Below are 14,514 nucleotides of genomic sequence, written 5' to 3' on the forward strand. Positions count from 1 at the left end.
ACCAAAGGCTACACTACTTTAGGTCACGTGAAAAAGATCATCAGAAATATAGGTGTCAAAGAATCTGAGCACTATAACTCTGGAAGAGCTTGTTATTTCTCTAAGGAGTTATGAGATTCAGCTAGAATAGCATGAGCCTCAAAAGAAAGGAAAGTTTGTGGCTTTGAAGTCTAAAAGCAAGTCTAAAAAGACTAGATCCCTTCAAGCTGAAGAAGAAAAATCTGAAGAGGATTCTGATGAAGAAGAGAGAGTGTCTCTGCTGACCAGAAGAGTCAACCAAATCTAGAAGTAAACACAAAAGAAGTTCAGAGAACACATAATAATAGGTGGGTAGTCTGAGTCAACCTCATGGAAGAAGAAGTCTTGACTGATAAAGAAGTCATCCGATATGAATGCAAAGAGCATGGTCATTACAAGTACGAGTGTCTCAGACTCACCAAAGAAATGCCAAAGAAGAAGTTCTTCAAAGATAAGGAAAAAGTTATGATGGCAACGTGGGATGAATTTGATAGGATAAGAGTTCTTATTGCTTAATATCTTCAGAATCTTTTCTTATTTCCTTCTTTATATTCTTTTTATTGATGACAAAAGGGGGAGTAGGAATAAGTATTTAAGCATCTAAATCTGACTGGCTAAGAATTCTTATTGCTTAATATCTGAAGATTTATTGTTGTGCTTTAAAGACAAATTTAATTAACCTGGATAGGACTTAGGGGTGACTTAAAAACCTCACCCTTGGGACTATGAGACTTAGGGGGAGCTTAGAAACCCTAGATTATGAAGTTAATAAGTTAATTAAACCAACAATCACTATTCTTAAATACTTGTGTTTGTCATCATAAAAAAAAGGGAGATTGTTGGAAAAAAATTGGTTTGTACCAAATCTCTTAGGTTTTGATGATAACAAATTATTTAAAGAACAATCGGGTATACTAATGTTTGTTCAAGTGTGTAGGAACATAGATCAAAATTTTTATTCAAAGTCAGTTTTGACAATGCATTGAACATTAAAAAAGAAGCCTTATGATACAGATTCTAAAGATCAGACTCTAAAGAATTAGCTTCTTAAGAGCTCAACTTCTGAAGACCAGAGTCTGAAGAAAGTCAACCTCTAAAGTATCAGAACCTGAAGACTCAGACACTAAATCTAATCAAGGATCAGAACTTGAAGATTCCAGATTTTGAATGGAGTTTACTTTAGAAGATTCATCTTCTGAAGACTCAAAACCTGAAGCCACTCAAAGCTAGAGGATCAAGAAACTTTGATAGGTCACCATCAGACTCTGAAGACATTTTTTCTTATTCTAATTATCCTCTTCTCATCACGTGAAGAATTATCAGAAATCTACAGAAGACAGTAGGAATGCAACTGATAATTCCTATTGTAGCAAAGGATGTTCAAATGACCTCTCAACGACATTAATGATAAGTGCCAATTTGTCGTGTTTCTGTATATATAGTTTATGGCACTTATCGTGTTTTTGTTGTATTATCGTTGAATAATTCTCAACTTAGTGTATAAATACATTTAGTTTATTTATACTCGTGTTTTGATTCATTTATGTACTGACTAATAGTTTTCCATTCATTTTGTAGGTATTTAAGCATGTAAGGAGTATTGAGGAATAAAGCTTCAATGATGCATTTTTGGGTCAACAAAGAAATAAGGCAAAGAAAGAAAGGCAATGGCATGAAGAAATAACAAGTGAAGATTGGTGTGATTCATCGGGCGAATCTGTTGCTTCTGGTGTGAGTCGTCGAGCAAAGCTCTCCTTTGTCAGGTGAGTGTGGAGATAATTTTCTCCTTTAGCTACTAACTTGATTCACCTCAGTGTCTCCAGGCGAGTGAATTCGGGCGAAGCTTCCCTTCACCGGGAAATGCAGATATGTTTTGCAGCTTATGGACGTGGCACAAGCTGTGTGGTGTAACACCCCATATTTTCTAATTTTAATTTACTCGGAAATTAAATTATTATTTAGAATTATTTGGTATTTTGTTGAATTATTGGAGAATTATGGATTAAGGGCCATTGGGCCGGATGGTGAGATTAGTAGTATGGGGGTGCTAAGTGAGTAAGCCCATTACTAATTATTTTATCTTTTCATAAAATAGAGGAAATTGGGAAAAAAGGATAGAACGTGAAGGAACTGAGAAGTGGAACACGAAGAACGTGAAAGAGGAACAAAGAGGAAGAGACCAAAGATCAAGAAATTTTTCTAAGGTAAGGGGGGACTCTTCCAATTACCATCTCTTATCGTGATTATGAATGATAGGACATGATTAGGGATATTGTTTGGGTCAATTTGATCATATGTCAGAGTTGGGTTTTGGGATGATTTTAATAGAAGTTGAATAATTGATGAATACCTCTGTGAATTCTATAGAGAATTGTATGTTAATTGATGTTTGTGTTGTGGATATTGTATCAATTGTCGTGTTGTTGCGTTCTTCCATGAACACTGAATCTGAGTTATGAGTTTCCAATAATTGGATAGAAAGTTAGGTTTTAATATGTAAAACTGACATAGGATAATAGATTAATGAAATTGGATGAATGCCATATGTTAATGTGTGAAAATATGGTGTTTTAGACTTAAAATCGTAGCCTGTTATGAGTGAAAACGAGTGGAAAACGGACTGGTGTGAAATTGCATATTTTGGAGAAATACTGGTGTTTTGCGTATGGAATTCTGTCATACGCGTATGGGATGGGGCCATACGCGTATGGGTGTGTTGATACTCGTATGGGAATTTTCAGTGTAAAATTAGTTATGTTGATACGCGTATGGGATGACTGAAATGCGTATGACTTTGGGTGATACACGTATGGGAGGTGCCATACTCGTATGGCTTCTGTGTGTTAAAAAATTTGTTTTGTGATTTTCTTTGAAAGTTCAATGATGCGTAACTTTTGATCCGTAACTCCGTTTTTAGTGTCGTTTCGAGTATGATGAACCTTATGAGATAACCTATGAGTTTAAATGATAAAATGAGGTGTAGCTTTCAATTAATTTTGAATTATGAATTTATTGCTTGATGAATGATGTATTGTACATATATATGATGAGATATGACAATTCATGCTATGTTTTAAACATGATTCGTATGATGATTTTGTTTGATTGTGTAATGGAGCTCATGAGATATTTCATGTGATGATATGAGTATGATGTGAATACTTTGTTCGTTTGATGGATGGTATATTGTTGACATATGTGATGAGATGTGACAATATAAGATGTGTTTGAAAACATGATTATATGATGATTGTTGAGAATTGTACAATGATGATTGACTTGTTTTGGAAGATGTGAATACATGTATATTCTTACTTTTGATGATGATGATTAGTGTAATACATGTATGTTCTGTAATGATGGTGATGATGATTTGAATTATATTGGATGATGTTAATGTATATATAAACATGCTTTAATAATGATGATGATGATGATGATGAAATGAGTATAGGATGATGTTACTCATAGAATGATGATAATGAAAGTATGTTGTATATATGTTTGCATGCATTCATAACCATTTGATGAGGGCTGGATCCTAATGATGAGAGGATTCAGTGAAGGGCAAGATTCCCACTGTGTGGAATTTGTGTTGGCAGGGCCGTATCTGGATGATGTTAGATCGGTCGGTGGGTGATTCCCATTGATAATGTTTGGTACCACATGCATAGAGTCAGTTGCATTCATATGCATGAATTTGATAACATGAATGAATGTATTTCATTGTTATGTTTTGGTGATATGTGATTCGTGCGATGATGAATTATCTGAATATAGATGAATTGGGTGAATAATATAACTATTGATGTGTTGTTATTTATAATGCAATAATATTTGTTAATTGCGAATGAGACTCACCCTTACACTATATTTTTCAGATTGAGGATAGCGGCTTCGACTCGGTGAGGATTAGCTCATGAGTCAATGTGTCAGTTAGCGTCGGGTCATGCTCTGATAGATGTAACACTGGGGGAACGTTGTTTTAAGTTTATGTCATTAACTATGTTTTGTTCAAATTATTTTGATGATTAAAGTACTGAAGATGTGATACTAGTTGTTGGTTATTCCGTTGTGTAAACATGAGATATCTGATTGATGAGTTATGATAAAATGTTCTTCAGTGAATGCATGACATATGACTGAAATGTTTGTTTTATTTATAATTGTGACGCCCTTGTGCATGTAACTCTGATTTATTTAATTAATTGCAGCGGGGTATTAGAAGGGTGCTACAATAGTGGTATCAAAGCAGGTCGGTCTGTCCGGCCAATTGTCGAGTCAGTTGAGTTGCGCGAAAGTTATATATTGTCGGCGTATTATCCCTTGGTACGCAACATGTGAGTGAATCACTGTCGGTACTTGTTTGCTTTGTTACAGGAGTTGGTTTGAGCGAAGTGGGGGAGAAGCTTTGCTTCTCGGAAGAGGTTCAGTTGCAAGTTTGCAAAGAAGATTGCTGTCGTGATGTTTCAGAAATCGGACTTCGGCGATGGAATGTGTCGCCCAAGTTATAAGAAGTTTGGGAGCGAAGAGGTATGATAAGGGGCTGTTTGGAATGTGATTGATTTGAAGATGATGAGTTTTAGAGTGGAATTTCCGTAAGAAAAACGCAGGAAAGTTGTTGAATCGTTATGAAACTTTGAAAATTCATAACTGGAGTTCTGGACATCCTATTTGAGATCCGTTTGAAGCGTAGGAAAGCTAACAAGATGAAATTTGTTATAAAAATGGTTGCAGCAGCTGTGACAAATTTAATTGTTACAGGATGATGTTAGAAAAAGGTGAAGCTACGGTTACACTTGTTCTTAGAACTAGACTTGTTCGTTGGTACCGCACGAGACGTCAGCGTCAGAGTTGAGCGGATTGAAGGAATAATTAAAGGCTTGTTGAGGAGAAATTTTAAAAATTAAGTGTACCATTTGAGGGGTTTTGGAAATATCGTTTAGAGTGTCGCTGCATGGCGTCGGTGTTGCATTTTCGGATAATGATTGGAAAATGCGTATCTTGAGTTCCGAGTGTCGGATTAATGTGCCGTTTAAGACTACGAAGAGGTGAAATTACGTTGTACCTTATGGGAGAGTTATAAATACAGTAGAGGTGATTCTATGAGGAGAGATTCCAAAGTCGGTTAAGGAAGCATGAAGCTTGTTGAATAGGAATGCCTACTACTGCGATTGTTTGAAATGAAGTTGAGTAGAACATGTTATTGATGAATAAGTTGATGAGACGTTCGATAATAAATATGATTTGAGTGACGATGAATTTTAGTGAGAATTGAATTGATAGTAAAGGTGAAATAAACTTTAGAACAGTTGGAGTCGTATTTGTGATGCCAAAGTGACTACATGTATAAAAGAAGAATTGTAGAGAATTTCTGACACCTATCGATGAGAGGAAGACCTTGTTGAGATTCCGAGTGGAATGATATTTGGACGCGAAATATGTCATGGGATTTAGAGTAAAACCACGAGTTATGAATGTTGTCGCAGTCTTTTGCTATGATGAGGATTTTGATTTGGAATGAGATGGATAATAATGTACGAGTATATTAGTGATTGTGAAGTTGGAAGTACTTAACAAGCGTGTGACGCTAAGTGACTATGAAGTGGATTGTGTAAAATGTTTGGATGTTGTTGTCACACCGATAAGATCCAATGAGAGGGAAGTGTGCAAGTTGTAAAGACTCAAAGTGAATTATTGGGCTATGACGATGTTAATGAGTTTGAGTGCAAACTCGGAAAGGGACACTATTATGTAGTAGCGACGGTTTATGCTTAAATATGGTTGTTGACTATCTATTGACAAATTTAGGACTTGATCACCCTAAATCTCTTGTTGGTAGTAGATGGAATCATATAAATGGCATGAACTTGTTTTGTTACCTTAATGGTATAAGTTGTGATTGATATTAAACCGTGAGAATAGTCACTCACCGTGTTGTGTGAACTTATGAAGAAGTGATAATGAAAGAGTGCAATATATTGGACGATGACTTAAGATGAATAATCAGGGTCACACAGCGAAAGTGTGATGTGGAGTAGTGTTATGAGTATTACTCGTGGGCGGTGAGGGATTAATATGTCAGGAGCCTACATAGAGAATATGTATTGATCTATATGTTGGATTTATAATCTAGTGAATGAAAGGATGTCGTTTCAGAGAATTAGTACTCTTTTAAAATAATTTCCGAGATGATGAGTATGTTATTGTGGATGTACGTAGTTAATGAGTATGTATTCAGCGAATTTAAGGCGATGAGTTGATACTATATGATGCTATAATAATTTTGTACTGTTGTAAGGTGTTATTGTAGATTCCAGATATAATTAGGAATTATACTCTATGAAGGACGAAGTTGATTTAATTCTTAGAGAAGAGCGGGACTCAGTTTGAGCTATTTGTGAGCAATGGTATATTAAGGTTGATGAGTGTGGTTATAATTACTTGTGTGTACTCGTTCTGATGGTTAGAATGTTTAAATAGAGGAAGTAAATCAGGACCTTGTTTTTGAGTGCGAGTAAGTATTGCTAAGTGGTAGATTAGTACCATGTATGATAAAGAAGGATTCTTGAACGAATGAGTAAAGAGAGTCCGAATTGGGTAAAACTGAGAAATCTAATTGGTAATGATGATTGTAATGATTAATCAAAATAGTGCGGCAAAAGCGGAATGTAACGTGTTAGATAATTGGTGGTATGACTTGAGAGGAGTCAGATAGTTGAAATTCAATGGTATAGGAATGTTATTATCGAGTTTCTTGAAGGAAGCAGTTGGTGAAAAGTGTAAGTATTATTTCATCGCTCAGAGGGAAAGTGTGTCTAAGGTTGGTACGATCGGTAGATGGAATGTTTTACTGCAGTGTTGATCGGGTGTGGTCATACCATGGTTGTGTAATTATATTACTCAGTTATTGGGTGTATTGTATGGGTTGTACCTCAATGTTCCATTGTTGTCAATCTTTTAGAGGTATAACGAGTGGTACACCTTTGGATGGTCGAATATGACGTAAGAGTTGAGATTTGAATGTATGAAACATGTTCTCTGTTGGTAACATCAGATGGATTTTAATGGTCGACTGATGGGAATGTTACTTAGGAACTAGAGAGTTAGACGAAGGACTCCTATTTGGAACTTTCCACTGGAAGTATGTTTTCGAGGACGAAAACTCTTTTAGTGGGGGAGAGTTGTAACACCCCATATTTTCTAATTTTAATTTAATCGGAAATTAAATTATTATTTAGAATTATTTGGTATTTTGTTAAATTATTGGAGAATTATGGATTAAGGGCCATTGGGCCGGATGGTGAGATTAGTAGTATGGGGGTGCTAAGTGAGTAAGCCCATTACTAATTATTTTATGTTTTCATAAAATAGAGGAAATTGGGAAAAAAGGATAGAACGTGAAGGAACTGAGAAGTGGAACACAAAGAACGTGAAAGAGGAACAAAGTGGAAAAGACCAAAGATCAAGAAATTTGGCTAAGGTAAGGGGGGACTCTTCCAATTACCATCTCTTATCGTGATTATGAATGATAGGACATGATTAGGGATATTGTTTGGGTCAATTTGATCATATGCCAGAGTTAGGTTTTGGGATGATTTTAATAGAAGTTGAATAATTGATGAATACCTCTGTGAATTCTATAGAGAATTGTATGTTAATTGATGTTTGTGTTGTGGGTATTGTATCAATTGTCGTGTTGTTGCGTTATTCCATGAACACTGAATCTGAGTTATGAGTTTCCAATAATTGGATAGAAAGTTAGGTTTTATTGTGTAAAACTGACATAGGATAATAGATTGATGAAATTGGATGAATGCCATATGTTAATGTGTGAAAATATGGTGTTTTAGACTTAAAATCGTAGCCTGTTATGAGTGAAAACGAGTGGAAAACGGACTGGTGCGAAACTGCATATTTTGGAGAAATACTGGTGTTTTGCGTATGGAATTTTGTCATACGCGTATGGGATGGGGCCATACGCGTATGGGTGTGTTGATATTCGTATGAGAATTTTCAGTGTAAAATTAGTTCTGTTGATACGCGTATGGGATGACTGAAATGCGTATGACTTTGGGTGATACGCGTATGGGAGGTGCCATACTCGTATGGCTTCTGTGTGTTAAAAATTTTGTTTTGTGATTTTCTTCGAAAGTTCAATGATGCGTAACTTTTGATCCGTAACTCCGTTTTTAGTGTCGTTTCGAGTATGATGAACCTTATAAGATAACCTATGAGTTTAAATGATAAAATGAGGTGTAGCTTTCAATTAATTTTGAATTATGAATTTATTGCTTGATGAATGATGTATTGTACATATATATGATGAGATATGACAATACATGCTATGTTTTAAACATGATTCGTATGATGATTTTGTTTGATTGTGTAATGGAGCTCATGAGATATTTCATGTGATGATATGAGTATGATGTGAATACTTTGTTCGTTTGATGGATGGTATATTGTTGACATATGTGATGATATGTGACAATATAAGATGTGTTTGAAAACATGATTATGTGATGATTGTTGAGAATTGTACAATGATGATTGACTTGTTTTGGAAGATGTGAATACATGTATATTCTTACTTTTGATGATGATGATTAGTGTAATACATGTATGTTCTGTAATGATGGTGATGATGATTTGAATTATATTGGATGATGTTAATGTATATATAAACATGCTTTAATGATGATGATGATGATGATGATGATGAAATGAGTATATGATGATGATGAAAGTATGTTATATATATGTTTGCATGCATTCATAACCATTTGATGAGGGCTTAATCCTAATGATGAGAGGATTCAGTGAAGGGCAAGATTCCCACTGTGTGGAATTTGTGCTGGCAGGGCCGTATCTAGATGATGTTAGATCGGTCGGTGGGTGATTCCCATTGATGATGTTTGGTACCACATGCATAGAGTCAGTTGCATTCATATGCATGAATTTGATAACATGAATGAATGTATTTCATTGTTATGTTTTGGTGATATGTGATTCGTGCGGTGATGAATTATCTGAATATAGATGAATTGGGTGAATAATATAACTATTGATGTGTTGTTATTTATAATGCAATAATATTTGTTAATTGCGAATGAGGCTCACCCTTACACTATATTTTTCAGATTGAGGATAGCGGCTTCGACTCGGTGAGGATTAGCTCATGAGTCAATGTGTCAGTTAGCGTCGGGTCATGCTCTGATAGATGTAACACTGGGGGAACGTTGTTTTAAGTTTATGTCATTAACTATGTTTTGTTCAAATTATTTTGATGATTAAAGTACTGAAGATGTGATACTAGTTGTTGGTTATTCCGCTGTGTAAACATGAGATATCTGATTGATTAGTTATGATAAAATGTTCTTCAGTGAATGCATGACATATGACTGAAATGTTTGTTTTATTTATAATTGTGACGCCCTTGTGCATGTAACTCTGATTTATTTAATTAATTGCCGTGGGGTATTAGAAGGGTGCTACAATAGTGGTATCAGAGCAGGTCGGTCTGTCCGGCCAATTGTCGAGTCAGTTGAGTTGTGCAGCAGTTGTATACTGTCGTCGTATTATCCCTTGGTACGTGTCGCCCTCGGTTTTTTACCATACCTCTCGTGGGAGAGATATACGAACTGACTCTTCTTTTTGCTTTTGTTGTTTTTGAAAATCAGAGAGTCGCCACTGACTTTTATTTTATCCAATTAAGGAAAGGTTTATAAAAGAAACAGAAAAAAACCTTTAAGAGATTTTGGGTAAGGGGGTAGGTTATACAAAGGGAAGGTGTTAGCACCCTTTGTATCCATGGTTATTCATGGGCTCTTAATTGCTTAGCTCACTTGTTTGAATCATTTTGTCTTGCCTTGAAATGCTTGTATGTGGTTTTAAAATTCATTTTATAAATTGACTTTATAATGATCCTTGTGCGGATGTATACAAAATGTTTTATCTTTCAAAAGATGTTTTGAAAAAAAGAACGTTAACTTCGTAATGATCCTTGTTTGGATATATACCAAGTATTGTCTTTTTTTTGAAAGTTTTATTTTGAAAAAACAACGGTATATGAGACATTTGTTTGTTTGATTTGAGCAAGCAATTAGGAGGTCTACCCTAAGTTATAAGGTCTTTTCCTATTTCCTTTAAAAAATTCTCCTTTCACCGGATGTAAACGAAAGTTCAATTTTGCATTTGAAACAGTAGAATTAGATTTTGATTTTGAAAAGAGTAAAAGAGGGATTACCCTAAGAGGTGCAAGTGTGATTGTGTTTTGATTCAGATATTTTATCTTTGAAGTTAGTGACCTAATGCTTTAGTTTTTATTTTTGACATACACGCAGTTTTTATATGTACTGAAATTTAAAATGCGGGAATGTAAAATGCGGAAAGTAAATCTACGCTATTACATCGATTGTGCGGGAAATGTAAACTACGCTATTTACATGAATTTGACAACCTATACACTTTATCTAAGAATTTAAATTGCAATAAGATAAAAGAAATATTTTTGTATTTTTTGTATGATTGATTTTAATTAGAATTAATGCATGATTAATTTAATTAAAATGAGAAAAAGGTGGAAATAAAATTTAAACCTAAAAATTAAGTCTAAAATATATTCAAAATGCTTATTAATTAATTTTAAAATAAAACTAATTTTTTTGGAATTTTTGAAATTGTTTTGAAAACTATTAAGTTAAATAATCATATAATTATGCAAATAATTACACAAATAATAAAAACTTAAAGTGAAAAATATTCTAAATATGTACAAAATTAGTCTATAATATATAAACTAAATTTAATAAAAAAAAGAACAATTTTTCTGATTTTTTGATTGGTTGAAATAATTAAAAAGCCAATATATAAATATATACTAATTAATTAAACAAAATATTCTAATTATTAAGAAAAAGAAAATATTTGTATGTCAAAAAATAATAGATTATTTTATAAGCCTAAAAATATTTTTATTATATTTTTTTTTATTTTTAGAACTATTTTTAATTAATTTTGCAAAGAAAATAAAATAAAATAGAAAATATAAAACAAAAGATTATGTGTGGTTGGCTTAAGAGTCTATATCATGGACTAGCGTGTCTTGGTGCGTTGGATGAGCAGCTGGCATGATCTGATGGTTCAGATTTTGAGGAACATGATGTGTACAGAACCTGCAAAGCACTGAATCCAAAGTTATTTTAAAAAAACACGCGCGCGCCCTCCAACCAATGGGAAGGAGCCACGCATCATTTTCTTCATCAGAACCACTCTTTTACACCGTTCATTTGCAGGTGGTGTAAAAAGCTCCAACCTATTACACCTGCAAAAATAGCGAATACGAGCAAAACACAATATAAATTTGGCGCGATGCCATGGTTTAACTCGTCTGGTCCATACGAATTCAATGGGACCTATTTGAACCTGTAATTTTGCCTAATTTGAAAAGCCCTAATTTTGAGATGAAGAACCCTACTACACGCATCCAAATCTCAATTAAACTTCCAGAAATGATCAGAACCTCATACTACACTCAAATACATGTCTACATCTTGTTAAACATGCATGTATGATGAGATTTTTGTAAGTTTTAGTTCGAGCAAACCGTGAGGTGTAATGCTCGATTCTTTGAGTTTCAAAGCTTGAAACTGATATGAATAGATTCAGTGATGCTTGGGGATTGTATTTGAGTGTTTAGTTTGGATTAAAAATGACTTGAACTAAAAATTCGAATTTCAAGTTTCTTTGAAAATTTCAATTAGATTCAAGAGTGATACAAGCAAGATTTTGGTTCTGATTTCGTGTCCTTTTTATTGATGAAGTGTTCTACTTCATTTATAGGCAGAGAAGCACTTAAAAACTAAGCTAAGAAGCAATAAGTGTTTTTGTTGAATTTTGAATTTTTTAATAATATGTAGCTTTGAATTCAAGCAACCATGGCTCAATTTTCTTCAATCTTCTGCTGTACCATCTCTTTGGGGCAGAACTTTGAATGTTTCTTGATGACTCATGCTTAAGATCCAAGCTATATAACATTATCCTTCCATTTCTTTTTCAATTTAATCTTAAATGTAATAAAATTAAACCAAAAAAAGAAATAAAATGTTATGGGCCTTAGGTTGGTCGTGGGAGGCCCTTAGCATTGTTGGAAGCATGTTTGAATCATGGAAACTTGGTCTCTTTTGGAAAAAAAACACTTTTGATCAATGTTGATTTCATGCATTTTCCCAAAAAATAGCCAACTTCAACAAGGCATAAATCCCTCAATTTTTATCATATGAAGGAGTTCTTGTACTTTTTAGAAACCTCAAGATGTCCTCTACAAGCCACTTTGGAAACTTTTTTTCATTTGGAGAAGTTATCTCGATGTTATGGCCTTTGACAAAAAACCACTTTTTGTTGACTTTGAAAATGACCTGTAATGTCTTGGTTCATATTTTCCAAATGGTGAATCTAATGACCATGGGACCAATTGCATTTGAAAGATAATTGAATTTCCTTCAAAATGAGCTTTGTTTGGAATTTTTTGGATGAAGGATGAGAGAGTTATGACCAGTCAAAGTTCAGTTGACTTTTTAGGAGAAAACCCTAATTTTGAAACTTAGGGTTTTGCTGATTTTTTATCTTTCCTTGATGAATTATGATCAACCAATGATCAAATGATGAATCTTTTGACAAAATATGGATGTTGACAAAAAATTCCATTTTTGACCGTCTGTTGACTTTTCGGTCAAACTGGTCGTCTGCTGACTGTTTGAGCTGCTGATTGTGCGTCTGAGCGAATTGAAGTTTGAAAATTTGTATGGTGGTACTTTGAGATATATGGAGGTTCATGAAATCCATTTGAAGTCTCAAAAACTTGTTCTCCTGAAAAAAACAAAAAACCCTAGTTAGGGACTGTTCGTGTAGGAGACAGTTAAGCGTACCTGATTTTTGTGCAGTGTTGAGTCTCTGTTAATCATGTGATATTCAGAAGACTTCTAGAACAAAAATCTTGGAATTTTAAAATGCAAAAGATTGATTTGATTGATGGTACAAAACACGAAGAATTGCACTGTCAGCGGGTTTGACTGTCAACTGACTGTTCAGGTATTAATGTAGCAGTTAAAGTAAAAATTCAACAGTCAAAGTTAATTTTTTCTTTTTTGTTTTTTTTGTTGTGTTAATGGTGAAAATTTATTTACATGAGTTGTTAGAAAAAACACAGACATAATAAATAAATAATATATACTGTATGCGAGCGAAATTACCGATAATAACCCTGAAAAACATTTAATGCACAGAAAATAAATATTTAACTGGCAGAAAACACACAAAATATTATCTTAATAATTAAACAACAGTACGACAGATAGTACGACATTTAATACTGACAGTACAAATATTACATAACAGTACGACGAGTAAACGGTACATTATTTAAAAATGACAAACTTTAAGAATGACGATTAATAACCCATGCTACAAATAATAACATATAGATGATTGGGAGTGTAAACAACCCAGGTCCGCATTTTTCGGGACTATGCAGACAGAAGAAGGACATGATTACCACCATGACGGTGATGACCATAAGAAAACACGTATCCATCCGCTTCGCCATTTTTGCCGGGGAAGAAGAGAGAATGAATATGATGTAGAAATTTGAGAGATGAGTTAGAATTTGATGTGAGATTTTATGGAAAAAATGAGACGTATTTATAGAGTGAAAAGAAGGATAGAGACGTTGGGGAATGAAGTGATTCCGTACAAAAAAGGAAATTTTGAGTGGTAGTAAGATTTGAAAGAAAGTGTATGGTAGGGTTTGAAAAAAGAGATGTATAGAATAAAGTTAGGATTTGATTTTGAAAGAAAGAGAAAGAAAAAGATTTTGAAAATAATAGAATATAGTACAAAAATTAGTGGGAAACAAAAGTTAATAATAATTTACTTGTTGTCAGTACAGTCTGAATCCCCGGACTCTGCGCCTGTAAAAGATTTAATTCTGTACCAACTGCGTCAGTACTATTTATCTGCAAATAAGTCTCAAATAAACAGCGTGTGTGAAATGATAAACAGTAATTGGCGTTTGTGTAAGAATGAATTCAACAGCGAGCCAAAATACCGTATAAGAAAAAAATTCTAAAAACCGAGTGTTCATAAATTAGGATATTTATGAAATAAAATCCAAGATCATATGAAACTCCCAATTTTTAGACAGAAGTCTATTGCCTTCTTTCTGAAAAAAGATGCGGGCAAATTTTGGGTTATAACAGTACGCAACATGTGAGTGAATCACTGTCGGTACTTGTTTGCTTTGTTGCAGGAGTTGGTTTGAGCGAAGTGGGGGAGAAGCTTTGCTTCTCGGAAGAGGTTCAGTTGCAAGTTTGCAAAGAAGATTGCTGTCGTGATGTTTCAGAAATCGGACTTCGGCGATGGAATGTGTCGCCCAAGTTATAAGAAGTTTGGAAGCGAAGAGGTATGATAAGGGGCTGTTTGGAATGTGATTGATTT

The sequence above is a fragment of the Vicia villosa genome, unplaced genomic scaffold, assembly GCF_029867415.1.
Source record: "Vicia villosa cultivar HV-30 ecotype Madison, WI unplaced genomic scaffold, Vvil1.0 ctg.002646F_1_1, whole genome shotgun sequence".
Classification (NCBI taxonomy): domain Eukaryota; kingdom Viridiplantae; phylum Streptophyta; class Magnoliopsida; order Fabales; family Fabaceae; genus Vicia; species Vicia villosa.